This window comes from Pantherophis guttatus, chromosome 1, assembly GCF_059756535.1.
Source record: "Pantherophis guttatus breed Tessera chromosome 1, ASM5975653v1, whole genome shotgun sequence".
NCBI classification, from domain to species: Eukaryota; Metazoa; Chordata; class Lepidosauria; order Squamata; family Colubridae; genus Pantherophis; species Pantherophis guttatus.
This window is the reverse complement of record NC_142063.1, coordinates 248,451,936-248,465,120: the sequence shown is the minus strand read 5'-3', so window position 1 is coordinate 248,465,120 and position 13,185 is coordinate 248,451,936. Positions and strand designations below refer to the sequence as shown.

At 38.3% G+C, this 13,185-nt stretch overlaps 1 long non-coding RNA gene across 1 annotated transcript; it reads left to right on the top strand.

Moving 5' to 3' along the window:
* Positions 1–281: 281 nt before the first annotated feature.
* LOC117660872 (uncharacterized) lies at positions 282–12,874 on the top strand. The gene is made up of 3 exons (XR_004589820.3): positions 282–1,241; positions 2,168–2,281; positions 12,236–12,874. It is a non-coding gene; the product is annotated as an uncharacterized LOC117660872 (long non-coding RNA).
* Positions 12,875–13,185: the final 311 nt, after the last annotated feature.

Here is a 13,185-nt window from a genome sequence, read left to right as displayed (position 1 = left end):
TCCTTTCCTTTCCTTTCTCTTAGTCTCATTTGAGAAGCTCGGCTCCTTTATTGCTTCTTTGTTACCGGCTGCATTGCTTTTTCAGGGTGCCTATTTACACGGTATCGGCTAGTTTCCTAGGTGACGGCCGGGGAAGATTCGCGAGGGAGGGAGGGAGGGAGGGAGGGAGGGGCTCGCGTGAGCCAGGCGCTAGAGGAGAAGGGTTGCTGAAAAGCCCAACAGATGGACCCTAAAGGGGAGGGAGGGAGGGAGGGAGGGCGGAGGAAGATGGGCTGACCCCCAGGCGGCGGGGAGGAGACTCCAAGAGGGACCGGTTGAGAGCCGAAGGAGCGGTTGATCCCAGTCACATGAACGGGATTCTTCCGTGGCTCGCTCGGTTTCCTCGCCTTGTCTTGGAAACGCACCTTATGGCGGGGGGTTACCGTCAGGAATAACGTCTTGGACTTGGAGGGTTGCTGTAAGAGAAGACGCGGCTGGCGAGACTTGGAATCCTTTATCTCTAGGCCTTTAGAAACAAAGCAGATGAGAGGAAAATGGCGGGAGGTGGAAGAGAGGAAAACGGGGGAAAGAGAAGATAAAAACCACACATGTATTAGGAAACGAGAGAGAAAGAGAGAGAGGGGTAGACGGCGGTCTTTCATCAAACGCCTGCTTTTTCAGGCGCTGTAGATTCATCTCCTTTTTGGGAATTATGTGAATTCATGGCTTCAGACATCTGGCCAGTTTAGTGCACAATTTCTTCTGTTGTGGTGCAGGAGATCTTTTTAGATAAACTTGAGAAGAATCGGCGCCTCTTTCTTCCTGTTGCAATTCTGTGGCTGCTCTTGAGGAGCAAGATTCGGGAAGCCTGGAATTTTCTGACATGGATGTCATCTCTACATCTTGCCCGCCTGCCTGCTGTTGATTGGCAATGGAGAGGATTTAGTTGCTTTAAAAAAAAAAAGCATACAAGTATTCTACAGTATTCCTTAAAAGCATCGAAGCAGCTTATACATCTATTTTTTTTACTATTATTAGCCTTGTTATCTTTACAGTGACAACCAAAAGTCACTGGTTGAATGAAGATTTGAATCTGAATCTGCAATTAAAGTTGTTTCACAACATGCTTACTTGTAGCTAGCTAAACCATGGTTTCCTGAATTGCTCCAATTGTGTGTCCTTGCTCAACATATGTTGAACCACTAGATAACCACGTTTGGCTAGATCCACACACAGCAGGTGGAGTCATAAACTAACCAAGGGTTAGTCCTGAGTTTTATAAATCCAGCCAATGGCTCTTAATGTTTTACTGGGTTGCTCTTGCAGATATACATTTTTAGTAAAGTTTAGGTTAGAATTGCTCATGGAAGGAGGGGTGAGAAAATAAGTGCTTTGAGGGAAAGGTGAATTCCACTGCTTCACTCTGAGGCCTCCATTGGTTCCTATAAATAAGACAGCCAGCTTGCTGCTTTGATTTATATCCTGCCTTAGATTTAAGAGGCATACACAGTGCTCCTTTCTTCTAGTTGTCTGTTGGAAGAACAGCCCTATTAGAAAGGGGCCTGACACTGACAAGTGAGCATCCATGTCTTTAGCTAAACTTAAATCTAGTCTTCCTTGTCCTCATCCAATACCTTCATCACTGCACCTGCTCTCAAATTATATTTTCCAAGTGGAATGTGCTATTAACATTTTTACCAGTCAAAACAGCCCGCAAAACTATTTTATGTTTCCACCTTTATGCACACTTATTAGCAGCAAGTGAATGAGAGTAGGGTTTTTTTTGCCAAACATCAAGAAAGATGTGTGTATAACTTTTTTTAAAAGGTTGAGTATCAATATTATAAGAGGTCTGGTGGAAATAATAGGAAATGGAAAGGTAAAAAGAAAGGATCACTTAAACATTCATTTAACAGTCATGCTACAAATCTCCAATAAATGTGTTAAAAGCATCAGCCATCAATGTATCATGCCTTATTCCCTATGGGTTTTGCAGTGCTTAATTAACTGAGATATAAACATAAGATATATACAGAGAGAACGCTTAGGAGTCCCAGCAGCAAGTAGATGCCGTATGGAAAATTTATTTTCTGATCCTGAATACATTATGAGGAGATAGTATCAATGATTTTGGAATTTTGCTTTTGCACAATCCTATTTATTCCATTTGTGTCCTTTTTTTCTTCAGGCACTCTGGAGAAGTATCTGCAGTGCCACCTTGTTGCATAAGACTGGGAGATGTTATGTAAGTCAGTCTGCTTCAGAGTGTGTCAGCCACAGCATTCCTAGCCCCTACACAGAGGTAGGCAAAGCCCAAACCTAAGACTTTGGTGTTGCTGCATTTTCAGTTGACTTTATAATTACTTTTAAAACATAAACCTGGATACAGTGTACCTGGATAAGGTACAATTCCACCTTTTAAGTTGTTAAATATGGAATTATGTTTGGGATACCTAAGAAGAAAGCAAAGGCACTTTCATTTTTTGGGGTTAATATTGTTAATAGCAGAACTTGCAGCTATGGCATTTCCTACCAAAAGAAAAAGATATTAAAACTTGTCACACCTACTAGTGTAAAAAATAACTATCCTAAATCACAGCCACATGCAAGAAGTAGGGTGGAAATTGTAACTTTGTCTCTGTGGTCTCATAGACATCTGAAGTCTTCTATGATGTACAACCAGGTATGGACTTTGGATGCAAAATTGTTGCTCACTTCTGGCCTCTGTTCATTGACCGAAGTTTTCCATGGTTTTAGAAGAGTTTTTCCCCCAACTCCAGTGATGTAACAAACAGGAGATAATTAATGATTGAATTGGTAGATTCCTTCAGGTTCTCTATCATTGACTCAAACTGGGGTTAAGCCTTGTGGAAAGCCATGTTTTGAATATGTTTTATTAATTAAATTACAATTAGCAGGGTTGTAGTTTATGGTTTACTGTTTATTACACTGTACTAATTTAAGTCTCCACATTGTTCTTAAGGACCATTATACTGGGCATTCAGAATTGTTTACATTGATACAGATAAGAAAAAAAGAGAGAGAAATGTGTGCTTAATTGCAGTAGAAATTGTTAAACATGGATCACCCTTGCAACACCTAACAGTGTTGTCTGTGGATAGAATGATATCTGCTAATTCTCCCTAGTTTTAAAGGAATAAAACAGTAGAAGACACGTTTGGTCAATTGTAATCGATTTATCTCAATAGTGTCACATAGGCCAGCCAGGCAAATTGTAAAATTGATGGTGTTCTAGCATTCAGACTTCCAAATTCAGAGTTCAAATGTCACCTGGTGACTGGGTGGTTTAATTGTGTTACCCATCAGTAAAAAATAGCATTGGAATTTTAGCATGCTGTTATATGTGGGCAAAAATGCAGCTAGAGATAATAAACCAACTTAGTACATTAAAAAGTGCTATACATGTGATTAATTATCATTAATCATGCCAAGTTACAAGTGTTATATTCTAAGGGGAGTATATCCTATAAAATGTGCTATAAATATCCATTTTCACTGTTCTTTGTGCTGCGAGCCAAGTTCAACATTTTTATTTTGCAGAAAAGGGACTCAGATTCTTAAATGGCTTACTGAGATCAAATGTTACATAATTAACACACACAGACAAGACACATTTTGAGTGCCACAACCTCCCATTTGAAGCTTTTAAATGTCACTCCACAAATCAAGAATACACAGAAGCATACTATAAACCAGTGCTTTTCATCCTTGGCAACTTTAAGATGTGTGAATGTCAACTCCCAGAATTCCCCAGCTAGCCATACTGTTTAAAGAATTCTGGGAGTTGAGGTGCACACATCTTAAATTTGCCAAGGTTTAAAAACACTGCTATAAATCAATATGCGGTTGTTTATGGTGTGAAGTTTTAAAGGGAGCTTCTTCAAAAGAAGGGCATATTTGAAGGCAGTTTTGTTTTTGGTCACCAGTTACAGTACTCGGAAAGAGCACAAGTCCTGGGAGGAAAGTTAACACCTTTGTGTTTTAAAGGGTAGTCAAGTCCACTTGCCTGTTGTATGTAACAAATGTTTCAGACATGTTGCAACATGGAGAAACAGGATAGGCAACAGTAATTGACCCTGGAGAAGTAGCAACAAAATCACTTTGGGTTTCATAGAAATAAAAAGCAGGAGATAGGTGATTATCATTTTAAAATTGTATTAAGTTCCAATAGCAGAAGTATAGAAGTATAAAGAAGCTGGGATTAAAATTTGCATTGATTCTCTTTTAAAACACTTGACTCTAAAAAGTGTTAATATAATTATGATGCTATGTTCAGGCATCAAGCTGAGCTCAAATGTGATTAGGGTTTAGTGTGTTACATGAGCATAGTTGATGTGAGTTATTCAACAAACTGTGGTTGAGGCACTGTGGGGGGGAAGGTCATCATCCATGACCTTCTGAAGCAGGATTGGCCAGTATGCAAAATATTTCCCTGCTGTTTCCTAAAGCTAGGGAATGATAATGAAGAGGGATCATGGGATGGCTATGTAGTTGGACAGTATAGAAGTAGAAAACTTGGCAATGCAGCCACTGCCTTGCCTCATAATTCTTTTTTTATTTCCAATTTCCAATTTATATTTATTTATTTATTTCCAATTTATATTTCCAATTTTTGATTGTTTTGGCAGGGAGGAAAAAATGCCCAAAATAACACTGATGATTGCGCAGGGAGAGTGGCACAGTTGCTACTTGATTCACATCTGAAGAGTTGCACTTTGACTTCAGGAAGGGAAACATTGATTTCAGTTGACACATCCATCTTCACCCATCTTACTAAATACCTTGCTAAATGCAACTCAGGCAGACTAACAAAAATTAAAAACCAGTACATTAAATTAGGAACAACCAGAGCATGCCATGGCCATCAAGGAAACTATGCAACCTATAGTACAGGTTCAACTATTCTCCTGATCCCCATGCCAGGTTTTCTGAAAGACCTGCAGCAAGTGAAATTGGCCAACTTAACCTTGGGTGTTATGGTGTTGCAAAGGAAGGGTGTCACATAAGAAAGTGTTCTTCTGCTGTAAGAGATTTTTGTAAGGCAGGAGTCATCACAAAGTTCCAGAGGGCATACTTCCAGCCTCTCTATTTTCTGTGTAGTGGTTTTCCAAGAATTATGCATTCCCATAGTATGACATTGACACAGTGGTAGTGTTAGTTTAAGGCTGATGCAGCCCTCATTTTTGGAAGAGACTTGGTATCAGTTTTCAATTTGGAAAAGAGATTCAGGGAATATCTTTCTACATGTGCAAAGCAGCATCTGAAATTATCTAAATTGATTCAGATGTCAAGTTAATTTGGCAAGTTAATTTGAATCAGAGTTTTGATTCCTCACACTGAATAGTTACATAGCCATAATGGTCTCTGATGAAACACAACATATCCAAAACATGTATTAGAAGATTGTAAAGGGAAAACTTTCTCACGGCTTGGATCACATAAACTATTTGGTGCAATTTATGTTTTTTTTAATAACTGAGTTCCCAAAATAAAATTCCAAAAGTTCCATGACATTTTTTCACATAAAATTATTTCTTTTTCCCCTCCCAGCATTGTATAGAACAATTCAATATTATTATCCATGATATTAAAACTTAGATTGAGCCATTCACCAACATTTACCAGCATGAAGAGCCATGGTAGTGCAGTGGTTATAATGTAGTATTGCAGGTAACTCTGCTTACAGCCAGGATCTTGACCGGCTCAAGGTTGGCTCAGCCTTCCATCCTTCCAAAGCTAGTAAAATGAGGATTGTTGAGGGAAATAGTCTGACTCTGTCAACCGCTCAGAGAATACTATAAAGCACTATGGAACAGTATATAAGTCTAAGGGCTATTGCTATTTACCTTTATAAAACAAGTTCAGAATCAGGTGCTATTCAGCAGGTTCTGACAGATTCTGGAGAACTGGTAGCGGAAATTTTAAGTAGTTTGGAGAACTGGCAAATACCACCTCTGGCTGGCCCCAGAGTGGGGTGAGAATGGAGATTTTGCAGTATCCTTTCCCTGCCACGCCCACCAAGCCACACCATGCCCACCAAGCCACGCCCACAGAACCAGTAGTAAAAAAAATTTGAATGCCACCACTGTTCAGAATGGTTTCCTAAGGAGCTCTGCATTGTTTGTATGTCTCATATAATAAGATAACAGTTCAATACACCATCACAATGTTTACCTTACATCTGTTAGTCTAAGGACAAGGATTCTTTTCATTAGGAGATACAATAGTCATTCCTGTGAATGTATTCTTTACTTCTTTACACAGATTTCCCTTAGCCAGTTTGGTTAAATAGTTAAGGCTCCAGGCCAGAAAGCAAGAGACTGCTGAGTTCAAGTTCTCCCTTAGCCATGAAAACCAGCTGGGTGACTTGGGGTCGGTCACTCTCTCTTAGACCAATCCTCTTCAGAGAATGGTTGTTGTGGGGGAAATAGGAGGAAGGTGTGTTGGATATGTTTGGCATCCTGAAGTTATTTGTAAAAATAATAAAGGCAGGATAAAAATAAAATAAAATGATAAAATAAAATGACCTATCTTTGCGTGGGTTGGGAATCTCAATCATATCTAGTCATGTTGGCTGGGAATTTTAGGATTTTTAATCCCAATATATATCTGGAAAACATCTAGTTGAAGAAGCTTGCCTTAACATTCGTTAATATTTCTGTGTAGGAAAATATGTGATCGCCCAAGCGGTTATGTCTGTCATATATCTCATGCCTTTTTCCAAAAGGCATTGGTTGGGTTCATTATTCATTTGAATTTAAATTATCATGCTAATGAATAATGGTATGGTATGTTTAGTTTTAGCACAGCATTTTGTGTAAAGCCAGGCATCATGGCATAGGATATAGCTTAATGCAGCACCTGAACCCAGTTATGATGGCTTTTAAAGTAAGTCAGGCTTAAAACATACTATGGCTTCATGTAATGCATAATCCCAAGTACCAATAAAGGAGAATATTTGTAGCTCAGGGTTGAAATGAGGGGACCTTAGTGCTTTTTGAGCTTGCTTGTTTTATTGCAGACATTTCATTACCCTAACTAGGTAACACTGCTAGCACTGATGATGTTATCTAGTTAGGGTAATGAGAGGTCTGCAAGAAAACAAGCACAAGGACCTCTCATAATCCCAAATCTCTGTACAGAGATCCATTTATAGTACACTGCTTGGTGCATTCTGCATGTATTTTTGTGGGATGAAATTCCTTTTAAATTCAGTGGGAAGGCTGGCTATCCACCATTCTATTGTTCTTACTTAAACAAAAAACATTTGTAAGGAATATTCATTTGGCTTGAGTTGTTCTTTGGAAATAAAAATAAATGGCCAAGTTGTTGAGCTTTGCAGAACTCTTGAACCACCGAAAAAGAACATTTAACAATCAAGATGTGAGACATATATAAATATAACTTTTTTCAAGTGTTAACAGTTTTATTAACTTATAAATATAAAATACAAAAATACGAAAGCAAATAGTAGGAAACAGAAGGGAGGGGAAGGGGAAGAGAGAAGTATAGAGAAAAAGGGAAAAAAGAAAAAAAAAGGCATTGACTTCTGACTCCCTCTGGGGCAGTAGAATAAGCCATTAACATCAAACCTCAACTTTTTATTTTTCCATAATAGTATAAACTAGCCATTTCTATAACAACAAATTATCTAATCAATAAAACCCAAAATCAAAGTTTCATTCTTTTCACCTCAAGCACAAAGTCCAGAAGTGGTTTCCAAGAAGAAACAAAAGTACTTATATTCTTTTTTTTTTTATGAAAACAGTCAGTTTAGCCATCTCTGCTAACTTCATCAACTTTTGCAGCCATTTGTCCATTGTAGGAATTGAAATATCCTTCCATTTTTGTGCATAAAGTAGTCTTGCTGCCATCAACATATATAAGATAAAAATTCCAATTTTCCCACAAGTCTTTTTCCATTAAGCCCAGAAGAAAAGTTTATGGTTTTATCTTTATATTCACTTTGAGAATTTTCTGTATTAGAATATGAATCCTACTCCAATATTTATTTGCTTTATCACATGTCCACTATACATATAAATGTAACTTTTGACTTGAATTATTTTAGAATGCTTGCCATTTGATATTTTTATTGGGCCACAGGTCTATGGCAACCTATCTTAATTGTGGCAATTTTCAGGATAAACTTTAACCAGAATTCTATAGCCAGCATACTATTAATTAAAATAGTGGGAGTTGAAGTCCACACACCTTGGAATTGACAAAGTTGGGAAATACTGGCATAAATAATTGGTGTAAATTAACCCAGAGCACCTGCCACGAAACATGTTCAGAATTTGGCTTTATAATCACGTTAACATAATAGGGTTTGGCTCAGTGGTGGGTTGCTCCTGGTTCGCACCGGTTTTTACCGGTAGTAAAAAAATTTAGTAGTTCGGAGAACCGGTAATAACTTTGGCTGGCCACGCCCCCGAACTGGTCCCTGGCCCAGTCATCACTCACTTACCACGGCCACTTCATCAGAGGCTTCTTTTTTTTTTAACTTTTAAAAGCATTTTTTCTACAATCTCTTCGGCTGGAAAAAATGCTTTTAAAAGTTAAAAAAAAAGCCTCTGATGATCGCACGGCTCAGCTGGGATCTCAGAGGCTTTTAAAAGCATTTTTTTCTGCAACCTCTTCAGCTGAAGAGGTTGTAGGGAAAAAAAATGTCTTTAAAAGCCTCTGGCGATCCCAGCTGACTTGCCTGATTGTCAGAAGCTTCTAAAAGCATTTTTTTCTGCAACCTCTTAAGGTTGTAGAAAAAATGCTTTTAAAAGTTAAAAAAAAAAAAAAAGTTGACCACGCCCACCCAGTCACATTACCCCCCCCACAAGCCATGCCCACAAAATAAGCCACGCCCACAGAACCGGTAGTAAAAAAATTTAGAACCCACCCCTGGTTTGGCTGGAAAACATAAAAAAAAAAAAAATCAAAATATATTCAAATAGTGTTAGGGAGTGCTTCATGTTGGAGGTGGTTGATAGATTAATATCAGATCCCACCTCCCCCCCCATTCTACTCTCTTCTTCCCTATCTTTTAGCTACTATGTTTTGTATTTTATATTTTTGTAGTATTTTATTTATATAGCTTTATCTTTTAAGAGTTACCCTGTGGTATGATGAGCAGCCAAAATTTTTGATAAAATAAATAGAAGTAGTGCTAATGGGACTGAAACCACAACTCACTTTGAAATGGAGAGATGGCTGAAGGTATAAAGGTGACCAATCACAGAGCCATGCTTGCTGTTTCACCAAAGCTAAGAGCATTTTTCCCCACTAGGACAGTCTCATATACATTACTTGAATATGGTGTGGTGTGAACCAGATCTGTTGCGAATCAAGGAATAACTATTGTTTAGTTACTTGGCATATGATACATGATTCAGAAATGGAATATTCTGTAATAATGTCTCAGTTCAGAATGTGACACCCCGGGAAACAGATAACTAGAAGCAGGAAGCTGGAATTGGTAAATCTAAAATGTTTTTAAGATTCCTCTGCTTTGTGGGAAACAATTGTTTCGTGGGAAACGATTTAAGAATATGTTTCTCATACATTTTCTTGTACATTTTGTAAATAAATTCCCAGTGATCATTCCTATCCAGACAAAACCTAGCTATGTAGCTCTACCCCTGGACTTCTCCTCAGTCAGGAAAAAAGGGTACTTTTATTTTTGGAAAAAAACTTCCAGTATTAAAAATTCGTGGAAAGACTTTTAATTCCCCAACATTGTAATTAATGGCGGAACTCATGTACCACACATTGCCAGTTTTTATTGATAAGGTCCATTGCTTGTGAAGCAGAAAATTTATATGTGTAATGGAATTTAGAGATGACATTGAGAAGGTATGAGAGACCTTTTAAGAAAGTCTTGGACGTGCCAGAGATAGAAGCAGGCATGAGAAAGAAATTCAAAATAGCCCCCCCGCCATGTTTTTGGCCCTGTTTTCAAGATTCTGTTATAGCTACAACAATACAGGTGGTCCTCAACTTACGACCACAATTGAGCCCAAAATTTATGTTGTTATGTGAGAACTTTGTTAAGTAGCTTTGCCCCATTTTATGATTTTTCTTGTCACAAGTGCAGTTGTTAAATTAGAAACAGGGTTGTTAAGTGAATCTAGTTTCCCCATTGAGGGGATCATATGATTCCAGGACGCTGCAACCATCATAACTATAAATCAGTTGTCAAGCATCCGAATGTAAAACCCGTGACCTTGGGGATGCTAGAACGGTCATAAGTGTGAAAAATGGTCATAAGTCACTTTTTTCAGTGCTGTTGTAGGTTGAGGACTACCTGTAAAGGAGCATTCTTAAAATTCTTGCAGTATCTATTTCTTGACTTGGCCTACTTGAAAAGATTGGTGACATAAATGTATAAGACCATATTTTCCTGAAAATAAGACCCTGTCTTATATTTTTTTTGAACCCCAAAATAAGTGCTTGGCCTTATTTTCGGGGATGTCTTATTATTTTGGGGCGTGTGGAGCAAGACGGGGCTCCTCTTGCCATCTTACCTGATTTCCAGCTCTGTCTCCCTAACCCTAACCAGAGGAAATGTTGGGGACCGGCTGCGCATGCTTTTAAATACTTTCGGGAAGGGCTTATTTTCGGAGGGGGGCTTATTATCAGGGGATGTCTTATTTTAGGGGAAACAGGGTAAAAGTCATCATGCCATTACATGAAATGCTATTTCTGGCTTGCCCAACTTGAGGTACCAAAGGCAAGAGTTCATTCATCCCTGATGAGCTTTCCTCTCTGGTGACCTTCCTTTAGATGCCAGAACACATTCTCTCATGGACACTGGAGTTCTTGACTTCTCTCTTCAAGCACAGAGTTGGACTAATTAGATTGCAATACTCTTCAATTTTTTTACCATATTTTTGAAAACAGAAATTAAATGAATTGGTTGAAAGAAACCAAATTGAAGAAATCTGGATATGTCACTCCTTATAAAACTTAAAATACACATCTGGCTCTATTTGATATATATGACTGTGCCCCCCTCCCCCAAATACGATCTAATCTGCAAAATGGAAAGTCTACCATTTTCTCCTCAGAGAGGTATGTATGTTAACAGGGAATATTGAAAGAAACAGTGGCTACTGAGAAGCATAAATCAATATAGCTTTTCCTCTCCCTTAGATGAGCCTTAGAAATTCAACATCTTTTCCTCAGGCTGAAGGCAAAGCTCCCTTCTTACCCACTGGACTGCAGATGGGTTGCATCAATCCTCAAGCAATGCATGTGGTTCCCCTTCTGACAAAAGCAGATGGCTATTCCCTTTAGTCAAATTTCTATGCTCTTGTTACCAGATGGCACACAAAATGTTTGATATACCAATGCAGAATGATCCAAGTCTCCTTACAAGGATCATCCATGCCCCTAAGTATCTATCCGTTCATTGTCATCATCCATCATATAGATAATACAACTTGATAATTTATTCTGGAATGTATGATGTTAAATTCCATGTTTTCTTTTGTTTTTTTACAGAAAAAAATGTTACATTTGTAAAACTAGCACAATAAACTTTCTTACCATTACAAAACCCAAAATATTCTGGCTTTATCTTTAGAATTTTTGAAATACATAGATATTCTCTAAACCCGGCACATTTGCCCACATTTACAAGAAGTGGCCCTAAATCTGATGATTGGAAATTCCCGAGTGCCAGCTAATCAGGAGGAAATGGGGATTTTGTAGTAACCTTTCCCTGGAGTGGGAGGGAATGGAGATTTTACAATATCCTTCCCCTGTCATGCCCACCAAGCCATGCCACGCCCACAAAGCCATGCCCACAGAACAGGAAGTAAAAAAATTTGAATCCCACCACTGTACTGAAAGAAGGAGATTAAAGATCTATTTGAAAGGCAAAATCTAAGCAATATTAGTGGGAGAAAGATAGGCGGCAGATAAAACTTAGAGATCTCTGGCTATGAATAATTATGGGACAAATTTGTGTCTGTATCTCCCCATTTAATAATTCTTTCAGTATGATAAAGACTCATGTATAACAAGAGAAAAATATAATATAGGAGACGTTTCATCAGAATCTTCTTCTAGATAGGATTAAGAATGTGTCTTCCAGAATTGATAGGATCAAAATTAGCAATGCAGAATGAAGTGTAGCCTTAGACTGAGAAAGAAAAACCAACTGTGTAGCTTCATTACAATCTAGTCATTCATGTCTGGTCTATAGAAATTAAATTTTCAGTGTTTTATTTTACAGGCTTCATGAGTGTCGTTTGGTATAGCTAATATGAAACTATATACGAAACTCGGTCTTGGCTACGTGAGTGAGTGTGTCACTGAAAGATACCATCAACAGAAGAGGAGGACTTCTTCCTATCCACAAAATGCACTAACTAGTTTTGGGTGGGGGTGTCAGAGTTTGTTGCAGAAATCACTTCCAGAAAGCAAACACAGATAACTGATTCAGCAGGATTCATTAACTTCTTTATATACATAATAACACATGTGTAAATGTACAATACCAATAGCAGATTCTTCCAATGTGGTAGCAGTTACAAGCAAAACACAAGCAGAGTACAGCCGACTAGTTTCAGTTCTCAGCACACAGACTAGACCAGACTTGTTTGCTAAGCCACGCCCAGGCTCCCAACTGGTTTCAGCTTCCATTGGCTGACTTAGTTGCTATGCCTATTCATTGGCTGACCTTGTTACCATGTCTTCCCAGTTATGAATACTCTGACAGGGGGAGCATGCAGGGCCTCAAGGTATTTTACATGAAACTTTTTCATATATTCCTCTGAAGCTCTTGTGGGGAGCGGGATAGAGCTATACAAACTGGTCCTATCCATAAACGGTGATGAAACTATAAAATAAAGTATAAAATGTGCAATCCTCATCCTTTTGAATCTGTGTTTCAGTGTTAGGTGCCAGTACATGTAGTCCTCGACTTACAACAATTCATTTAGTGACCAAAGTTACAAAAAATGACTTAGGACCATTTTTCACACTTATGACTGTTGTAGCATCTCCACGGTTCTGTGATTTACAATGCTTGAAAATTGACTCACATTTATGACGGTTGCAGTGTCCCAGAGTCATGTGGTCCTCTTTTGTGACTTTCTGGAAAGCAACATCAATGGGAAAACCAGATTTACTTAACAAACGTGTTATTAATTTAAAAACTGCAGTGATTCACTGCACATAAAA